Genomic DNA, 21690 nt, shown 5'->3' with positions numbered 1-21690 from the left:
TGGCAAGGGGAATTAATATTCAGATACTCATCCTACAAAATAATGTCTAAAAAAGCAGCCAGGATCTCTAGTGAGGTGGGGCCCCTCCACCATACCTTCTCTTCTGCAGACCTGTTATATCACAAAGCCTCCATACAATTCTTGTAGCACTTCCCTTCACAAATAAACTCAGAATCATGGATTTACAGTGTAGTTTCACAATGCTTATTCATTGGCATTGGCTTACTGGTCTCAGTTTTAAGATGTAAACCTGCAGTGAAAGTCAGATAGTATCTCCAAGCAGGGAAGAGAGTAGGGAATGTGTTGACAATTCTTCCTATCCTATCCTATCCTATCCTATCCTATCCTATCCTATCCTATCCTATCCTATCCTATCCTATCCTATCCTATCCTATCCTATTCTCATTCCTTTGTCATGATCTCTCACTTGTGAATCAATGTTTAGATATACTGGAAAACAGATAACCTTCATGGTGAAGTAGTTTAAAGAAAAGTTCTGCAGTGTCCCTAGTAAGTGTCCCTATTTCCTCCCTCCGTTCCTTGGCTCTCCTGTTGCCCTGCTGGTGTACTGACCCATCTTTTTTGAAAGGGCTGCAGGTCATTTATTGTAACATTTTGACAGAAGCTGAATTTTTCCAAAGAATTTTTTTGGGAAAAGAGTGCAGTTTGAAAAGAGAAAAGAGATCCATGGCCTGGCTGCACATAGCAATGGGGCTCAGGCTGTCACTCCCCATCTCCCAGTCACCACAGGGTGTTATAAGGAGATATCAAGGCCCCCTGGCAGTAGTAATTTCTTCAGAAAAAAAGAACCTGCAGAGGAAGGCAAAGGCATGCTACCTGTTCTTCACTGCTTCCCACACAGACGCCAAGTAGCACTGCCTTGCAAGGTTTGGATCCCAAGAACATCAGTTGGTTGATGGCTGAATGAGAAGTTTGGACATGAAGAACCGTTTCCTCCTTCTGCAATGATCTCTGTTCAGGCCTGTTGGCCACCAACACATTACAGTCAAGGCCATGCAAAACTACTCTCAGCATAGTGTGAGGTGTACTCCAGAAACCCAAAAACATCTGGTTATAGCCAGGAAGTGGTTGCTGGCTGGGTTTGGCAACTAGGGAACGTGTAGTTAATACACTCTTACCTCATCAGTAGGTGTCACTGCAGCAAAAGACAGGGTCCAGTGGAAAGTTTCAGAGGGGAACAGAGGGGGGTACTTCAGCCAACCAACCAGATGCAGAGTCAGTTCAGTGCTTCCTGACTACAGCCAGAGAACAGCTATGGATCTGAGTTTATGAATTACTTGTAATAAGGCTATAGGAAATGAGAGATTAAGGAAATGAGTCATTAAGTGATTACAAAGACATGTGGAGCGCACACAGTTGTGGCCGCCAATAACAGAGCGTTGAGCAACCGTAAATTTCTTCTACAGGGGTTTTGGGAATGTTCCTGCTGAACTTGTGTGCAGTAGTGTGTTACGGTTCGGTGGATGCAGTTGAAATGAGCCGGTAGCAAGTTTCAGTCACTCTTAGCACAAAACCCGCAAAAGAGTTTTCTACAACTCAAAATCACCATTTTGATGCCAGGGCTGGTGACCAGTCCCAGAAGAAATATTGTAAAAATTAAGAAACAGTCACCCTCTGACACACTAGGATTTAGGTCTGGGCTTCAGTAAGGATGCAGAAGCTTTAACCAAGGCTCAGTTAAAACCTCTTTATCATGGCCAACATCTGAAAGCTCACAATGTAGCCCTGTGGTAGAACCAGTTTCTGACTCAGTTTCCACGTTGCTCCCGACAGAGACCCCAGCAGCTGCTGTTCCTCCTGCAATGTGTTCCTCCTGTGTGCTGGGACTGGCATCCAGCAACGTCACATGGAGAAGTGTGGATAACCATGTCTTGGGTCTGCAGAAAGCAGGGTAGGGAGGGGAGCAGCACTGCTGCACTTTTTCAGCAGGTGCACCACCATCAGCTGGTGAGCAGATGCTCTCTAGTGTGCCTGGAGGCCTTTGTTCACACCATAGTGAACCTGCTTCTGTTCCCAGCCTCTTGGACAGCAACCTTTCTGGAGAGGCAGCCCCCCTCCCTATTATTCCACTAAGCCAGCACTGAAGATCTATAAATGAGCTCTGTTCATTTTAAGAGTCTAGTGCTTCTGAGGCAATATGGGAAGCAGGATTCAGAAACTGTCACTCCAGGCAGCTGGGATAAGTCACAGAACCCATCAAAATAGCCCCTCCACATTGTTTGGCATCAAAAAATATATTTTTAATCCTGTTTTCTGGGAAGCACAGTCAGGAAAACAAGACCTGAAACACAGGGCACATCAACACTGTTGCCTGCTATTAAACACAGACTCTCCTGCTCTACATTACCTTCTTGCAGGTTCTTGCTAAGGCATGCTGCTCCACTGCGTGTTACACAGCAGGGTCCAAACCCCTTGCACAAGCGTGTTGCCAAACGGTCAAATAGTATGGAAGGAGGATATGAGGCAGTTTGGTATCTTTTGATGCTATCTCAATGGCTTTACTAAGCACATACATAAAGTCCTGGTGGCCCAGATATAAAAGGAAATTAAACAATATGAGGCAGGTTCTTTGAGTCCTTTCTGAAACTTTCTATACAGCGTTTTACCTCCAAAGTGCTCTGGTTCTCTATCAGCACCTCTGTGAGCTGCAAGTGCTGGCTTCCATACTGGTCCTAATGCTCTGTGTGTTGTTTACTGCTGGTTCCCCCTCCCATCTATCTGACTTCCCAACCTACTCCCTAGCCAGCAATATAGAAACAGATGTGGGGAAAAAAAGTACAGGTTGTCTCTCCCTTCCATTCAGAAATAGGCTGTCATGTAATAAGGCCACTCAAAACAAGCTTTCTGTCAAAACAAAAAACAAGCAAGCAAAAAAAGGGTTCATTTTAATTTCTCTTCTCAGTTTCATTTCATATTTCATTCAGACTCCTCAGATCCCTGCTGGTCTTGCCAGTATTTTGGGCATACACTACATTGTTTCACACAGAAGTTAATCACACCTGAGCAAATATTGTCTGCAGTTCTCATAGTCACAGTTTGGTTTCAGCCAGTCCCCAAACTACCAAATCAATCTCTGCACACAGAATGCAAACAAAACCCTTTCCTATTCAATGTTGTTCCCTCCTTTTCTGCCATGGAGCTAGCTGTCCTAGGAGGCTGAGACACTTCCAGGTTCTCCAGAATGGTCTGGTAGATGAAAGATCATGGAGCAGAAAGTCCACCATTTACGCTACTGCAGGAGAAGCAATTATCCAAACATCAGTGTGTATGTAAGTGGCTCAGTATATGAGAGTTCCTGACCCTATGACTTTAAATCTGACTAGATAAGAGAGCCAAAGAGTGTGGGAGGTGAAACAGAAGCCCAGAGAGTTGAAAAGATTTGTCATAGCAGTTCTGGGACCCGTGCCCAAGCCTTCTAAGCACATCTTGGTGATACTGTTGTTGTTATTGATAATAATAATAACAACAATAAATGTGCCGAAAACTGGTGATAGAGTAGAACTAAAAGAGATGACCAAACTGGGCAGAGTGGTGAATATTTTTGGCCAAGGAGCATATCAGTGTTGACATCTTTCAAAACCTCTCAGAAATTTTCAAAACCAATCTTTTAGAGAGGTTTTGAAATGGCACTTCGCAATTAAAAATAGGCATTGCATTTAAAACCAACAACAGGAAAAAACAAACAAACAAACAAAAACCAACAACTAAACAAACAAAAAAACTTTTTCAAAAGTGTAAGTAACTAATAAATATAAAAAGCCTTCCAGTTTCAGTCCAACGAAACAATTCAGATTCAGAACCAACTTTTTCTTTTCATCCAAGAACTCCAAAGATCATAATTTTGGTTGAGCCGTTTTTCCCTTCTGATATTCCATTTTGGTGAACACACCAAAATATGTATCATTCACCAAGCTCCAGTCATAAATCCTAAGAAAAAAAGTGTCTCATGGACTACATTAAACTTTATTACGTAGACTTTTCAACAATGAAAATCTCTCTCCCAGGCATTTTAACTACATCACCACAGTAACTATCCTACCATGCTACAACTTCTACTACAATATTTCTTTGTTGCACAGATAACTGTGACCAAGCCCTTGCTAACGTAATTCATGAGAGGGAGCAGCATGATTGAAACAATACTCACGCTTCAGGGTTGACCTCTAAACCTATCATAAGTCACAAGTGTCAAAATCAAGCAAGGTTACACAGGGGGGGTTATGAAATTTCATCAGTTATACAGATGTTGGATTTTCTGTGCCGTAATGACAGAGTCAGGCGACTTACTTGGTTGTGTATGTCCCAACGAAAAGAACAAATTTACTTTATTTTCACTGATTTTATTTTTAGATGATGCTCACTATTTCTACAGCAGTTTATTTTGTGTACTGTCTTTAGAGACATTCCTTTTTGTTTGGTTTGTTAGTATTGCTTGGTACGAGACAATGCATCAACACCTTTCATTCTGAGCAAATCCTGCCAAGAGGCATACCAAAGAGATATTTGCTCCCTGATGAAATGTAGGGAGGAGTGGAAGTAGCTGTTTCACAGTGCAACGTTTACAAAAGCTCAGGAAAGGAAGGAGAAAATGCATGTGCTTGAGGCTGACAGGGAAAGCGGAAAATTAAAGCAGAAGCAGAGCAACTGATCTAACAAGAATCCCACCCAGATGCTGGTCATCCACTCTTCTTGCAGAAAATGCCAAATAATCTTAGATGATCAGGAGCAACTGGAGCTGTGGTTATGTCTCATCAGAAAAGCTCCCTCAGTGCTCACTGCTGAACCTCCCTCCTGTCCTGGAAATACTTTCTGTTCTCAAAAACACATCAAGATCAACAGGCAGCACATTTTAACACCATATTGTGTCTGATGCTGTCTGAGGAAAAAATATTCCCCACTAATGACTAAGCCTCTTCTGTTGGTCCTTCGATGCCCTCCAAATACCCATTCTACCCAAACCCCCATGTCTGCAGAGCAGGGAGTTAGGTACGAAGTTTTGGACAGCCCCAGCAGAGTTTTCTAACTCCTTGGATTTTCCTGGAGTCACCTAATTGCTTCCAGTGTTTCTCAGAAATATCTGGAGTTTCCAAGACAGAGAGGCTGCATTGTGACTTTATCAGGAGCCCTTTAATTCTGCTCCATATGAAGTCATGTTGTCCAGAGAGTGATAACACGTTGAAGATATAAATCAGTTTGGCAGAGCGTTGCTTTCAGCTTGCACACACAACAGTGTAACGCTGGGAGCCCCCAGAAAAACATGTGTATATTGAAAACAGGATTTTCTTCTTCCTTTTTTTTTCTTCCAGGAGAATTAAAATGAGCATCAATAAATTTAGGTATCGGAGCACGGGGAGGAAGAGAAAGCAATAATGCTAAAAACACAAGATCAGCAGGAGACCTACTTATGGCTCAGGAGACCTACTTATGACTCAGGAGATGTACTAGAGGAATAAAGATCAAGAACTATATCCTGACTGGCCACAACAGATGCCCTAACACAGAGGCAGCAGCCTCTTTTCACTGCTGATTCCAGAGAGAGAGGCTCTGACAGTCCATCACTGTAACTTGCTAAATATGATCCCGAACTGACTGATGACAAAGCTGCCTGAGATGTTTGCCATGTGAGAGCAGCAGCGAGGCATGTATGAGATAAGATGGATGGTCAGTCTTACAGTACTTTGATCTTGAGATGCCAGTAAGAGCTCTGAAGATTGACTATCCCCTGCAGTGCATACAGTTCCCGTCGGGACAGTGTGAGACCACATCAGGGCGACATGGGAAGGAAATCAGGATTCACCAGCTTAAGCAGAATGAAGCACCACACAAAGCAGTTGATTTCCTTTCTCCTGACTGCTTTTCTGGAACAAAATATTTAACTGAGTAGAGAAGTAATAAGTTGAAATTTGATGGCCTGTGTTTGTACAGGAGATGAAACCTGGTACTCAAATGTCCTCTTCTGGCTTCACAAATCTTGATGATCTGTAGAAGATTTCCATGCACAGGGTTGACATTCTAACAAATGGCAGAAATAATCTCTTCTCTACACAAAGAAATATCATGCAAGGGTCAGTAGATTATGCACTAGTCTTATTCTTCGCTCCTGGCACTGCATACAGCACCAGACCTCATGTCTCATCTGTGCCTCTACTGTTCTAGTCCTCTCCTCTCTAGCTAAGCATTGGTATGTTTCTCAATTTTGTAGCACAGATTATATTAATGACATTTCAAGATAATTCTGAAACTGTAAATAAAATAAACAAACACAGTTGGGCTTTGCAGGCTCTGCAGGCTTCAGTTCAAATCATTTTTTTCACTTCCTTTTTCACATTCATTCCAAGGCTCTACAAGGACATTCAGGTGATATTTAACACTAGCTGTACTGAGCAGTGGTTGTTGCTACTGGTATTTATGTTCCCTTGGATTCAAGAAGCACCACATGAAATCAGGGATCAATTATATGTATGTGGAATGGTCCTTGGCTTGGAAAAACACCAGGGTGATATCATGAGGTCCTTCATGGACAACTAAACACACCATTGTAGGTGCAACCCGTAAGCTTGAGGAATGTCTATACTCTTCAGATATACACAGCCTCAGCAACACGCAGTAAAGAAGAGGTATGGGGATGGAAAGGTCAGTAAAGTATCCTACCAGAAATTTTCAGGTGAGAAAAGTAACGTCACCTTAGCCTTATAATGGTTGCATCAAAAAAATTGATTGAAAGGGACCTTGAAGGGAATGTAGCATGTTCCTACCCAAAGACAAGATCAGATCTACCCAACAGATATTCTTAAAATAACTCAGCAACGAAGATTCCATACTCTCTTTGCGCAAATCTATCCCAGAGTTTAACTGTTCTTACTGCTCAGACCCTTTTTCTGATCTTGGGATAATCCATCTTCGGACAAAAAGTGATGCCCATGACACTGTAACTGTCCTCCCCATACTGGAAGACCCTGTTCTGTTGCAGCGCAATCTGAAGCAATCCCACAACATCCATAAATCTACTTTGAAACTTACTAGCTTTGGCACATAAAAATAAAAATGAGCAGGTAACCCCATCATGAAAACCAGTGCCTGTGTTTAGAGGCATTCATGCAAGAGGAGACAGGGTAAGTGGCCAGTGGTGTAGAGGAACAAAGAAGCTCCTCTGGCTGTTGCCAGAAGTAATGAAAGATCAGTCGCAGGATTTTGCTCCAGCAGTTTTAGAAACAATAATAACAGCCCTCCCCCTCCCAACATGCTAAATCTGATCCTTGTTAATGTGAATTAATACCAGGTTTCAGTGCAACCACTGGGGTAATGTGATGCTCTGGAGTGCTGTAATCCTAAACAGAGCATTAGAAGAGCAGCTTGCACCACAGCTGTGGCTCCTTGCAGGTGTTTCTTCCCCAGGCAGCCTCTTCAGAAGCAAGTCTCCAGCTCCCCACGAGAGGCATCAAGGGAGCTCTGTCATGGTCAGACAATAGGCTTCCCTGGAAGAAACAGGCTGGTCCAGTGCTGGTGGTACCAGGAGGGGTGGGGAGGGGGAAGTCTGAAGTGATATGGGTCTCTGTTTACTTTGCACAAAAGGGGAGAGAAGCATGTGAATGAAAGAAACAGATCCCTCTGTGTGACCCCCTTCCCCTGTGCATTGGGCACAAAGTGACTGTGTACACATGTGCTCTTTGTTCCTGTGAGTAGTGTTGCTCATTGCCCCTGTCCCTGCCCCACCACTTTCCCTTATCCTCCCCCTTAAACAAGCCCCAGGTCACACAATTCATCAACAATTCCCACTATTCATTTTTCAGGGGCAACAAAGAGAAACAGAAGTCTCCTGAGCAAAGTTTTGCCTCCTTTGGGATTGCCCTGCTTTCCTTTCACCCATCCGTCACCACCCTCCTCCCCCAAGCCTTGCATCGTGCCTGTCCACAGTCACAACTCGATATTGGGTTACAGCAGGCCTCCAGCTGACCCGGTGGGTTCATCCTGTAAAAATACCGCTTGTGCTGTTCATCTCTCTGATTACTCCTGGCTCACAACAGGTGGGGCTGCCAGCACGAAGAGAGAGGGCAGGATGGAAGAGCTGCTCTTGAGCTGTGTGTCGTCCTCCTCCTCAGAGGAGGAGGAGATGGAAAAGCCCCATTTGTTTGCTCCTCCAGCTGTGCCTCCAAAATCTTTAGTTTTTCAGAAAGGTTTTATGTAAGTTCACTTTTTTTTTAAGTTCAGTACCACCAGCGTCAATGGAGGGACACCAACAGCACTTGCTTAGCTGTATTTCCAGCACAGCTTCTTTCTGTTTAGGTGCAGGTCCCTGTCAAATTCCCAGCTGACTTCTGTGATCCTCTCACTACTGCAGAAACAGGTCGGAAATTTAATTGGTCTCGCAACAAATTCAGTGCCTGTTGATTGTCACTTGGGCCAAGAACTGCCCTTTTTGACTGTTGGCTCTTGGGCTTTCAGTCTTGGTTGCACTCGGGGAGTAGAGAAAGATGATGGAAACAACTACAAACTAACAAAATACTTTGAGTTTCAGAAATAGATATTGGAGGGAGGGATGTCTGTTTAACTCAGCATAGTAGATCAGATCTGAACAGTTTGCAACATGGGTGTGTTTTAGATGTAGATCTTAACTCAATGGCTTGTTCCAGTTCTGCAGTGATGAAACCCAAGGAGTATTCTTCAAAAGTGCAGAAGAGTTTCCTCTTGCTCTTAATAGCAACTTTACATTCCTCCTGGAATCAGGTAGTTAGGGACTGCTTGGTGGCCCAAGGTTGCCTAGGCAAATGAAGAAATACATAAAAGGTTTCTACAAAAAACAGGAGGAATTTAATGGCACAAAGCTCATGGAAATTTTGGAGAAATAAAAAGAGAGAAGCTCCAGGGATGTAAAATGGCCACAATCTTTCTGAAGAGCAGTCAATTTCACAATAATTATTTTAGAGCTATGTTGGAGGACAGCTGAATGAAAAACTAGATTTGAAACTAGAAAATCTATTTTCATGCCATCTTCCTATCTACCAAAAGAAATGCCTTTGAAAGAAAGCATGCATACGAGAAAAGTGGGGAGGGAGACAGGCGGTGGGGGGATGTTCACCTTCATCAGCCTTCAAATCTCTGATTAATATCCAGAGAGGAAAAGATGATCTGTATAGCAGGTTATACCAACTGAAAATAGCCTGGCTTCTTTTTTGTTGTCTTTCCCTTTCCTAATGCATTATTCTAGCTGAGACTTATCCAGTATAAAAACACTGGGTTCATTAAAATGACCAGAGATGATCAGGTACTTGGCTGGTGATTTCCTAACCCCCTAATAGCCTGCGCAATGTCTGATCTATGAGATCTAAGAGACCTAGGATGGAGACATTGAGAGCCGGGTTTTTCTCTTTCTTCCATGCAAAGCTGTAATGAGCAATTATTTAAGGATGCTAACACTGAGCTGGATGTATCCTGCACAGCAGGGAGAAGCTGATGATAAGCGTTGTCTTTGTCACCTAGAAGACAGACAGCAATCCTCAGAGCCAAGTGACACAGGCAGAGAGAGAGATCACTGCACCAGACAGACTGAAGGGGCACCTGAGATTTTTTTTCAAAAGGGGGCACTTTCTTTGTCCTTATGGAACAACCTAAATACTGATATTTTCACTTTTTATCTAACAACGATCTCTGCTTTCCTGTCTGCATTTTGCTCTGTTTCACAATGAAAACCAGAAAACTGATTTAACTTCCGAGTTCTCATTTTTCTGCTCAAGTACCTCTACTTGGGAACTGTGGGCAATAGGAATTCATGTATTTTTCAATAAATGCAGAGTTGCTGATGAAGTCTAAAACATAATTCTAGGCCATTTCTACATAGGGACAGTTGCAGACTCTTTTGGAAGAAGAAACTCCTTTCTTGTCTTATTCCTGTTTTCATCAGTGTCCTTTAAGCTACACTGTCCCTCACCTAAAAAAAAAAAAAATCTGCACATTAGAAAAGGACAATGGCTTGTCTGTCCTTTACTTCCACAGTGCCTAAATGAAGCACAAAAGACTTCATATGATATATTATACTGTATGATATTTGTTTCTACTTTACAGACTCAGGAACACTATGTCTCTTTATTCTTTAATGTCTCTCTTGCCTGTATTTCTTGGAAAAGAGAATTGGAGTTGTTGCTGAGAATTTAATAGGTTTTATGTTTAAAACGGACACATTTTCACAAAATTTCATCAGTCCAAAGAGATCTATGCAGCTGAAAATAAACGTATTTTGCCTCCTTTAGTAGGCATCACTTTTTTGATACCTTCATTGTTGTAATCTTGCCAGTTTCCCATTTTTGAGAGGAAAGTAGACACGGAAGAACATGCATTTATAAATTATGAACATGTCAATAAATAAACTTTTTTGTAAAAAGAAAAAAAAATGAGTCCATTGCTCCAAGTACCCTGGAGATCCCAAAATAACCAAAGCCAGTGATGTTTTTCCTTTGCAAGTCATTTTTAAAGAGCATGTTACCTTGTTACTGTTGGAAGCATCATCGTCATGACCACTTTGAAATCATAAAGAAGGGGACATGATAGACTGTGTTTGTTCTCGCTGTACTGCTGTGCCTGCTTGGCATAACCTTCCTAAAAGCCTCGGGAGTTGCTCTGGGGATGAATTTGGCCTGCAGGGGTCCTCCATTTACTTTGATGTATTGTGATCATTCAAAGCGTATGCTCATTTGGATGGTCAGGGATTTACACACATAGCTTCCATTAACACTAAAGGGTGATACCATTAAGACAAATGTACAGTTAATCTCTGGCACTGTGGGGATAAAAATATACCCCGGAGAGTGCTCTGGCTGGGTTAGAAACATTCATCATCTGAGTTTAATTTCACAGCATGAAGCAGTTTTAAAAATCAGTTTTATAATTTTACCACCCCTACCCTGTGTTTCTTAGGGGGAAGGAGGGAGAGAAAAGGGGGAGCTATCCACGGGAGACCTGAAGGAAAATGAGATTAGTCCTTCAAGCTCCAGCATGCAGACAGTGTTTCATAGGAATAGCAGGGAGGATCAGATAATTTTTGTGTCTTCCCTGAATCATCATCACTGCAGGATTGCTTCTGAACACCAGGGCACTTGCTGCTTATATTTTAGTAGTGTCACAGTAGCCCTCAGAGAGAGAGCGTACTAATCATTCGCCAGATTCATACCAACCAACAGACTTATGTGAAACAAGAGATGATCCATACTCAGAAGAGCTTGCAATAGTCAAAAGAGTAGGATCAGATGGGAATCCAAATCTTAAGAGGCAGGAAGCATCTTTTCATCATTCTTCATCTACCAGCAGGGTTTAACATCACTGGTATTGTATATTGCAGTATGTTTTTTCCCAGGTAAATGTCAAAACAAAGAAAGAGTAGGGTAGGGAGGTGGAACTGACCCATATAAGCTCAGGTGAATCATTCAAGAGGTTCAGATGAAGATCACATTAGGACAACTAACAGAGGAATGAAAAGTCTTACTCCAGGGGTATTAAGCCTGATATATTTTTTCTTATTTGCTAAGGTTTTGACACAAGAGTTATGTGCCAGCCCCTTCCAAAAGGGCATCTGCCAGTGACAAACCCTATGCCAGCCTTTGTCCCATCCTGATAAGCCTCTCTTGAGGATACAAACAGTATGGCTTATGGAAATAAGACACTGGCTCGTATACTAATAAATCTTTCTCTCAGATGTCTTTGCCACCATCTGAAACAGATCATTGAGTCATCAGCACAGTAAATCAGAATTTGAAAAGCATATTAATAATCTTGCTCTATTCACCTAATGTCCCCAATGGTGTTCAAAACTCCCAGCACCTCAAATTGTAACCACTGGGTGGTTACTTCACCACTAACAAGTGCAAGTACACCCAGCCTCATCCAGCAAATCATGGGCAGGGAGGTATACAGAACCCAAAGGTTTGTCTCACAGGTCTCTTCTCCAACTATTAAAATAAGCCCCTTTCTAAGCTCTCCTAACTGAAAAGATATTATTTCTGATCTGTGGACCACCCTGCTGCAGGGCACACGTATCATGGCAAAACACCCAAAGGAGTCAGTCAGGTGGACATAGCCATTGGACCATCACAAGCAACAAGAGACTGAGGTAGTGCAATGCAGTGGAATAGCACAGAACGGTGACTTAATCCATGAGCTTGAGCAAGGTAGTTCACCTTTTTATACCTTTCTCTTTCTTCTCTCACACTTTCTCTGCATCTCTTTTACAGCTAAGATAATTCATTGAAGTTAAACCACAGGAAAACAACTTGTATGTGTCTACATTAGAAGCTGGCACTAATTCATTTCTCAGTTTCTTTAGTGAAGTCATTTACATCACCAGCACAGGCCCAGAGACATTTTGATTTGGGCAGGGACTGTGCCTTTGGGTTTATTCTGTCTGCAACTTTATTATTACGTTGGACACCACGACACATTTTAAATCATTCCCTGTCTTCAACTGTAACTGAATATTGTGTTTAGATAGCCCATTAGGCTCTCTTGCTATGGTAATATGGATTCTATATTTCAAACACCACTAAACAGTTTTCCATTCCTGTGGGTGAATCCAAGTTTGTAAATTTTGCTTTGCTGCACAATGTCATTCAACAACCTGACCCAGCAAAACTCCTACAGATCTCACAAGACCCCTGGCAAAATGCAGAAGAGAAAATGTTCTGTTTAAACAGCAAATGCAAGCAGTGAGGAGGAGGAGGTGGGGAATGAATGTAGTTCTCATTTAATTGCTTTTAAAGCTTTTTGTCGTCTTTTTCTCACTTCCCTCCCCCGCCCAAGACCAGAATATCATGCATGTAACAGAATCCAGTCCGATTAGAAGGTTTTGTTACAGCTGTAATAAGCTTTCACACAGGAAAAGTCCCCTGAGACCTATATTTCATCTCAACTTTCCCCACCGCATTAAACAGAGGGTTTGATTCTGGAAAACAGAGATTGAAATACTGTCCTCCTGCACTCAACACTGGGAAGTAATGAGAATTGACAATTCCAAGGCTCGATGTGAAACTAGCATGGTCTGCACTGAAATTGCTTGTGTGATAACAGGCTTTGGGAATGTTTCCACTTTCATCTGTTTCTTTATTATTCTTCTTAATTATTCTTAGGTTTGTGATTTGGAGGAGAGAGGGTGGGAGGAGGAAAAATGAAAAAAAGGGAGTCAGTAGCTTGGCAGAACACAGCCTAAATCTAAACACCACACACACTCGCTATACCCTGGAAAAACCTGGATCTTATACAACAATTTCTGTAACAGCATCACCAGCAACTTACTTGGAAGGAATCTTTGCTTTCCTAGAATTCATGTAACTAACAGATAAAATGACCTTGAGGGATGGCAGCTTTCCTTGTAAAATACATTAACTCTTTAAGAGCAAGCCTGGTTGAAGATCCTGCTTAATCCATTTTGTGGTGAATCAGACAGGACAGCAGGGTCTGGCCAAAGCCTGCCAATGGGTCTCATTGCACCAACATCACCAGGTTTCACATCCCACCTCAGTTCTGATGATTTAGAAGGGAGACTTCAAAAACGTCCAGTCAGCATTATCTGTGAGTGCTGACAAACTTAATGCAAACAAATTACTTGACCCATCTTTACTCCTCCCCATTCAAATGACCTCAGAGCTGATGACTGTGACCCACTTTGAGACAAACTGGCAGTCAGGTTAGCACAAGGTCTCTCCAAAAGTATCAGTGCCTTGGATTGTTTTCTTGAACTACTTCTCTTCCCATGGTCCTGCAACTGTGATTTTTAAGAGGAAAATGAGATATGAGACAGTCAAATCTACTGTGCAACTGCTTCAGAAACGATCAGTCCTGTGAAGAGCAGAACTGACTGAGTGTGGACTCTGGGGCTTAATATTATTTGGCTGGATTTTCTGGTGTTTAAAAATAGTGTTTTCCCTGCTGTAACTTTCCCCTTCAGAGGGTTTCTCTTCCCTCTACCCTACTTGCCTATTTTCACAATAATAGTACAAACACAAGGCTTCTTTTCACCTTCTGTCAATTTTGATCAGCAGACAGATCCAAGGTTATTAGTGGGTGACCGACAGCCAGAGTGAACGGTAATTCCTGCTTTCTTGAAAGAGTAGGGGAGAAAATTCTAAGCTGTCATGAAAACAGCTCACTGGGATCATTTAGAGGGGATAGATAAAAGGGGCCACTTGGGAGGAAGAAGCAGCAGAAGCTGAGGGCAAGATACTTTTCACTGGTTACTCTACACCCAGATGTTGTGCCTGTAAGGAAGACTGTTTCGTACTTCAGCATATTTTTACAAAGAGAGATTCTGACACCTTCCACTTTTCTCTCATTTTCAGATGATGCTCTAAGACCACATGCTGCAAACCTTCTGGAATTAAAGAACTCCATAAGACCGCCTTCCCAGAGCAGAGGTATCCCAGCTGTGCTCAGGCAACACTATCATCCACTGTCCATTCAATTTGTCACCCTTTTTACACAGAAATTAGGACCTTCCTCCATTCTTTGTGCACAGTTCTGGGTTTTACCCAGAGTTGCTGCACTTCTCTGCCAACTGAGTTGATCCAGAGGGATGAATATTCCCTTCTACTTCATCAAGAAAAAGAACTTAAGACCACAGAAGCTGGCTGTAGAACTCTGTCTTTTCTGTGTATTCCTCAGCTGTCACAGCTTTGCAAAAGACCACTTAACCAAGCTCCAGCAAGACCTTTGAAATAACAGGAGATAAGGATCTACCTACCCAGCCTGGTCCTCTGCTGAGCCGGTAGCTATTGGCGAACTGTTCTCCAAGCTGCTGCAGCTTCATGCATTTCTCTGCAAAGAGACAGCAGTGTCAAAATCAGAGCTGCTGATGGAAAAGCAGCAAAGAGCTACATGTGCAGGGAAGGGGGGACAGATGTGACTCTCCCATCACTTCTGTGTTAGGATCTTGCATGGCTGCAAAATGGAGAGAGAGACAGAGGGACTGTATACCACCTTGGCCCACCTAGCAGAAAGGGGAAAGAAAGAGGTCTAAAAATCAACAAAGCAGGACCAGGCCAGAAGCTTGTGCAGCAGCTCGGCAAGGGCTCATACAAATACACACACCTTTGGCTGTTGGAACCTGTTTGACTGCCAGAGAAGACAAGAGCCAGAAGATCAGGTCACCACCCACCCCCTCTTCCCCCCCCCAACAATAACAACAACAACACCACCACACCAAACCAACACCACTAACAAAAAAACCCACCATACAAAACCAACAACAACAAAAAGAAAGAAATAGCACACAGCCCTCCTCCAAAATAACAACAGAATGAGCCCCATGACAGTCCCATTGAATGTAAGGGAGCCTCCACCAGGAATGAATTTGCCCTGGTGTAATTAATTCCCCTTTGGAAGAGCTGCCAGCAGGGATCTCAGATTAAAATCTCTCTCTCCTCCAATAGGAAGCACCTCCAGGAGCTCAGCATCTCCCCTCCCTTCCCCACAGCGTGAAGCACCAGTCCAAGTCCCAGTGTGAGACTTGAACCTACAGTGACCTGTTGAGCCCCGCAGTGAAGGATGTATTAGCCAATGAGTCATGTTGACTCTGGCTTGAATCTAAATGGGCCTCTTCTCTCATACCAAAGAAACCACGTTCACACAGCCACGGACATTGCTTGTATCGGATAAACCCTCAATGCAAGAGTTGGGTGGTGCTTGTTGCTGTCATCCTTTCCTGGAGGAAAGTGGTGAGCAATGGGGTGGGGATGTCAAAATCCAGTTACTCCAGAAGTTACATCCTCTCATAATTTAGGATGCAGAAGAAACTGTCATCCAGTTTAACAGTAGAGACTAAGGTAGCCCTCTGGTTAATGAAAATTATGACTTTTGTTTCTCTGTGGGTAGCCTTTTCTTTCTAGAGAGAGAAAAAGTGATAGTTGCTCATGTTACATATTTTTGAGCGTTCATTTTTTAATTCCTCGTGTCCCTATCCTGCACAGAACCAACTCACCTTCTAGTTTTTGGTGTGCCACCACGAAGATACCTTTGGGACTTCCAAAACATGTCCTGCTGTGGGCTGCCTAGCAGAGTTGGTGGTCACTCTTGGCTCACTTTCTTCATTCTCCTTATAGAGACATTAGTCACTTGGGATCTCCACATCCCCTCTGTGGGTACTGGCTGAGTGAAGCTGGAGCAAAGTGTGAACAGACAATCAGGCAACACTTCACAGAAATCCTAGGGACTGAGAGTAGAAGTTTATGACCAAATCAGCTGGTGACACTCCTGGACCACAGCTGGGACGCAGCAGCTTTCAGATGAGAAGCAAGACCACATGAGGCTCCCAACCATGGAGAGGGGGTCTGTGACTTACTGAGTAAAAGGAGGGTTGGTTATCTCCTGGCAGGACACCAACTTGACATTTTATAGAAGGGATTTTACCCACTACTGAAAAGCAGCCTGCTCTCAGCTGGGCGAAGCAGCTGTTCAGCAGGACACTTAATCACACTTCACTTGAGGTACTCAGGTGGTTGAGAGTTTAATGCAAGATAACACTCCATGTCTGGGTAGGGCATTCTGTATCCAATTTTAAGTACAGGCTGATGAACTTCAGTTACTCATGCTGATATTTGCCAGGACACTGATCATTTCAAACAGAGGTTATCCTCTGCCTGATTCTCTCTATCTGCCTGATAACCAGCAGGATATTTTTGCTAGAATATTTTGCTTTTGCCTGCCTGCTTGTCTTTCTTTTGCAGCTGAACAAAGAGAGCATTGTTTTCAGGATATCAAAACTGATTTCACTTTGATGGGTTTAAATTACCAGCTATATATCAAGGGAAACATATACCAGCCAGACCAACACCTCCTTTCTCAGCTCCCGTATCCTCCCACCTCCTGCCCCCCAAGAAACATGTCAGCATCTACTCACAAGCCCTCATGCAATTCTGAACCCTCACTGATGCTGTCTGTTACCTATTGACATCCCTAATTGTCTGCAAGGAAATGCAAATTGGCATTGATAGGAAACCTGAGAAAGCAACAGAGAGATTTACTGGTTAGGAAAACACTAGTTTTTACTTTCCTTATTCATATTGTGGTTCATTGGGCTGTCATGTAATGCAAATAACATTCATGCCATTAGGCTGTACTTAAAATAAATGCTTCCTGTGGTTCTTACATATCTCGATTTCATCATAAAGCACCTGAAAGAAAAAGGAAAAAAAAAAAAAAAGGAAGGAAAAAAAAATTGTTCGTTGCCTCCTGTACTCCTGTCCTGCAGACATGAGTGTGTGGGCTGCACAGCTGTAATTCTGGTTTCTGTGTACTATGCCTTTAAATGAGTAGGCAGCCTGCCTGTAGGGCTGGGAGGGTGTAAATCTGGAAAGGCATTTAAGAGAAAGGAGAAAGAGATACCTTTTGCAACATCCATCCTGTAGGAAAGCACAAGACAGAACAAATTCAATGGAAAACAAGTCCTTCAACCTGAAACCCAGATTCAGTGTTTATCCAGAGTGAGCAAAATCAGATGAACTTCCTCAGCCAGCCAGGGCTGTTCTCTGATGAAACCTTTGCTCCAGGAGCTGGCTCTGCAGAACAGCCAGTTGGATGACCCTGCCCAAGGCCAGCTGTTTCTGCAGCCAGCAGCACCACGGTGGAGCAGTGTGACTGATGCCATGTACAGATCCTTCTGAGAACGACCACTGGCAGCCCAGCTGGTGGGTCTCCAATGCACATTGCAGCCACATTCTGCATGATGACCTGAAGGAAGCACCAGTATGGCCAGGGTTGCACTGCCACTCCCCTGCCACGCACACACACATCTTGTGTTTTGCAATTTCTTCATCCCACCGGTGCCGGGGAGTCTCCTGCAGATGCTCGGAGACAACAGTCTCTAGGGAGGTTAGGTCTACACCACAGGGTGAAGAGTGGTTTGAGAAGAGAATTAAGCACCCTATAGCTTATAGCTTCATCACACAGTTGGCTGCTGCTCAAGCTTAAAATGCCTGTGCTTGGGTTTAGGACTGGCTAAACTAGGAATAACACTTGATGAGATGGACCACAGCCTAAGGCATCATCTACAATTCTCATTTATGCGGACTCACATGGACAAGAGCTCAGACCCAATCTAAGGCAACAAACAAGTTCCTTCCCTGGCAGTCAGCCTGGGTCCTTGCCCACGCGCATGGGCTTAGGCCCATGCAAACATACCACAGTGGTTCCATAGACTTTGCTGTGTAGCAGTTACACTCAGCTGCTCTTATTTTATATTATTTCCAAGCTCTCAATACCCAGGATATTATTTTCCTTTTTCTTTTTATGTCCAAATGGAGAAGAAGGACTTGTCTAGAATCCAGCAGCAAGCCAACACCAGAACTAGGAGAGCAACCCAACCCTTCTGACTGCAATGCCGCAGGTTTTGTCTACTAGACAGAGGTGCCGGTCATGTTTGAATAATGACATTATCTCTGCTAGACTAGTCAAAGCCCAAAAGTGAGTGATTTTGTTCCATCATTCCCTCCATGAGTTTCAATGGATTGCTGCATATGTATCCAGGTGACTAGAGCAGTTACCTATAACAAGGGGTACTTTTTACTTCATTTGTTGGAGTTCGGTGTTTTGGGGATTTGTTTTGTTTTGGGGTTTCTTTGAGATCACCATTTAAGAAAAACCTAGAAGGGAACACTGCTTATAAAACAGTCCCAAAGAATTGCACCAGTGGTTTTTCAAATGCCTGAAAAGACATTAGCTACACTACTGTGAGTGATGGATTAGGAAGAGAGAAAAGAGAGAAATGACACATTAGTTTTATTTGTTTTCAGAGACAAGAACCTTGTTGATGAAGCAATTTGCCCCCAGGATAAATCCTAGAAAAAGGAAAAGCACCTAGACATCCTTTTTGCTAGTCCCCTGTCAAATTCACAAAGACAATCCAAGAACACAGCACTATCAGAATTGTCATGACTCTGAAATGGCACCTGTCTCTTGCAGGTCATGAGTTTGGTTCCTCATGTGGTGTTGTACCTTCAGCTGACCTTTCTTGGTGGGATTGCGAAGAGAGGAGGTAATGGGTTTTGGAATGCTTTACTCCAAAGCTGCCAGACTAAATCCAGCTCGCACTCAAAGGTGCTGAAAGTGGTTAGCATCTGAGGGCTGCTCAGCAAGTCGCTGGTCTCCAGTCCCCTTCCTTTGAGATGAGTGTCCAAAAAAACCAACTTCGTTGCTGGCACCAGTTGGGATCTTTTCTGACAGTGTTAGGCCTGGTCTGCATGACCTGTTGTGCCAGTAAAAGCTACCTTCTGTCAGCACAGCACTGTGTCCACACCTAATGCTGGGGCCTTGGATAGAGTAAAACCTTGTCTTTCTCTTAAATACCACCCAAAAAAGCTTTTTCTGTCACCATTTGTAGATGGAGGATGCTGAATTTCCACCACCAGTCCAAACAGTGCTGGAGCAAGCCTCCCAGAATCTCATTTGGTCCCAAACATTTTCAAGATCTCATCACATCTTTAAATATTGCTGCATGGAGCAAATGGCAGCCAAGCCACAAAGCTCTCATCCACACAGAGCCTGATCACAGGTCCTGCTATGCATTGATGTGTTCCTGTGCTTCCTCAGCAAGGGAAGCCTTTAGCATGATGCCAGGGGGAGCCTGGGTCCCAAGTGAAATGTTTGTATGACGAACAGAGTCCTAAGACATGGCATGCCCCAGCATGAGTGCAGAAATGAATGCTTTCAAAGGGACTAGGACTGATCAGGTGATGGAGACAGAACTCCAGGCCAGGGCTGTGTAGGTGGAAAGCAGGGACTCTTAATGACCATAGTCTGTAAGCTCATTGAAGAAAGACAAGCCTTCTCTCTTTCATACTCTTGTTAACCTATTGCCAGAGGCACTCAACTGACACTGAAATTCAGTAACTATTTGCAAGCCTTCAGAAACACCTTGTGCAAAATTAATCCCCTGTCGAGTTCACAGAAGGCAATTGTTCTAGCTGCTTGTGGAACCTCAGAGTCCTGTCTGTGCTAGAAGCTGAGGAAAAAATACAGTAACGAGATAGTCCTTCATTACTCCCTTCCTGCCCCCATGAAAATATTACAGGTGGACAGCGGAAAAAAACAGTCTGCCAAAGCTGGTGTGGAGTTCCTAGATCAGTGGGAAATGTTATAAAGGGGAGAATAGAAACCCACTTCCCAAGATACTGAAAACATGACTAGGCAATGTACAAGAGCGGTTATTTAAGAACAAAATTTCACTGGGGTGATATGGCTTAACATAAGCTTTAGGGGTGATATGTCTTAACACGAGCTTTGGGTTTCATCAGACGTTCTTCCCCTTTAAGGGATGATGTCTAAATAAGCAGGGCTGAAACTCATTTACCACCAGATGTCCAAGGCCAGCTCTAACACAAAAAGCCAATTTAGCAAACTGGAACTGAGGTCTGAGTTGGATGTCCCAAAGGCTCCAGAATGTGGATATTGACCCATCTTGAAACCACCAGCCTTTTCTCTTAAACCTTTTCTACATTCTGATGCAATCCTAAAAGCCTAAATGACCAGGCAAGGAAAGGAATATATTTAAATATTAAAATAATAATTCCCTCTGCCCATCACATTGGAAGAAGTTTCCTTTTCTTGAGCAGTTGCTGCATCAGAATTTGGGACTTGTGTATGCAGTCAGGCTAGCAAATAAATCTTATTGGCAATCTTTCACATTTCTAGGGGGGTTGCAGCTAGTAGCAGATAGTTTGTCTATTTTTTTCACTTTCCTCTAAATTTGAATGTTTGATTTTTTTTTCTTTATTACTGTTACCCCATTTTGTATCTGCAAGTTTTGCACAGAGAGGAAAAATGTGGAAGAAAAAGGGTCAGTGAAATGTTCATATTCCTGGGTAAAAAGCCAATTTCTCTCACCTGTGCCATGTTTTCTCTTCTGCCTGGATCTGTCAAGAGCTTCCTCTGAGGTCTCACCATGGTACCAAAATTGCTTAAACACACATATATGCGGCGATTCCTTTAGTACGTGTGTGTGTATGCATGTGTATAACTGAATGTTTAGAAGAGAGGCCATGAAGTGAACACCATTTCAAAAGCCCCTGTTTGTCTTGGCCTCTTTTTCCTCTCCATTTTTGTTAATTATTTGACGAACTCTTGCTTGTGCCTGATGTCCTTCCAAATGAGAGGAGCCTTCAGCCAACCATGCACTATTATTCAAACCTTCAGTTATTGCTCTGAAAAAGCCTCTTCAAAGCCCGGCCTGCTGCCCCTGTTTCTGTTTATCAAACAGCTGTGTTGAGGTTGGCTGCACTTGGTCAAGTTCAAGGAGAAGAGCTGCCAAAATTATGAGAGAGGGAGCAGGGGAGAGTGAAAATGCCTCTCACCTCACAAGGAGTGAGAAAAGGGAAAATGGCAGCCTCTGGTCCAGGATGCTATAAATAACCAGTTTGGCACTGATGCATGAGAAACAGCTTGGCTAGCCTTCTCTTCTGTTCTCTTCTCCTTCCCCACTGGGTTTATTATGTATTTAACCCCCTGTAGCATCTACTGAGGGAAGAGGTTGTGTCAGCCAAGAGACCTCTCTCTAGGTAACCCTTTGCACACCACATAGAGCTCCACCATAACCAAAAAGGGCAAGGGACCTAGTCTGAGTCAAGGCTCCCTGGCTTTCAGATGTTTACTCATGCAACAAGCTCTCAAGCAGCATCACAGCAAGTACAAAATGAACTGAAA

At 43.2% G+C, this 21690-nt stretch overlaps 1 long non-coding RNA gene across 2 annotated transcripts; it reads right to left on the bottom strand.

Annotated features, from left to right (window-relative positions):
- Window positions 1–1436: 1436 nt before the first annotated feature.
- LOC110360196 (uncharacterized) lies at window positions 1437–16398 on the bottom strand. 2 transcript variants are annotated; one of them, XR_002415944.2, is made up of 3 exons: window positions 15977–16398; window positions 14741–14814; window positions 1437–8778 (listed from the first exon to the last, which is right to left on the bottom strand). It is a non-coding gene; the product is annotated as an uncharacterized LOC110360196 (long non-coding RNA). The 2 variants fall into 2 exon arrangements; XR_010474016.1 differs by lacking the exon at window positions 15977–16398 and adding an exon at window positions 15230–15359.
- Window positions 16399–21690: the final 5292 nt, after the last annotated feature.

This window comes from Columba livia, chromosome 7 (assembly GCF_036013475.1).
Source record: "Columba livia isolate bColLiv1 breed racing homer chromosome 7, bColLiv1.pat.W.v2, whole genome shotgun sequence".
In the NCBI taxonomy this organism is placed as follows: Eukaryota; Metazoa; Chordata; class Aves; order Columbiformes; family Columbidae; genus Columba; species Columba livia.
The sequence above is the reverse complement of the archived record's forward strand: the minus strand, read 5'-3'. Positions and strand labels throughout refer to the sequence as shown.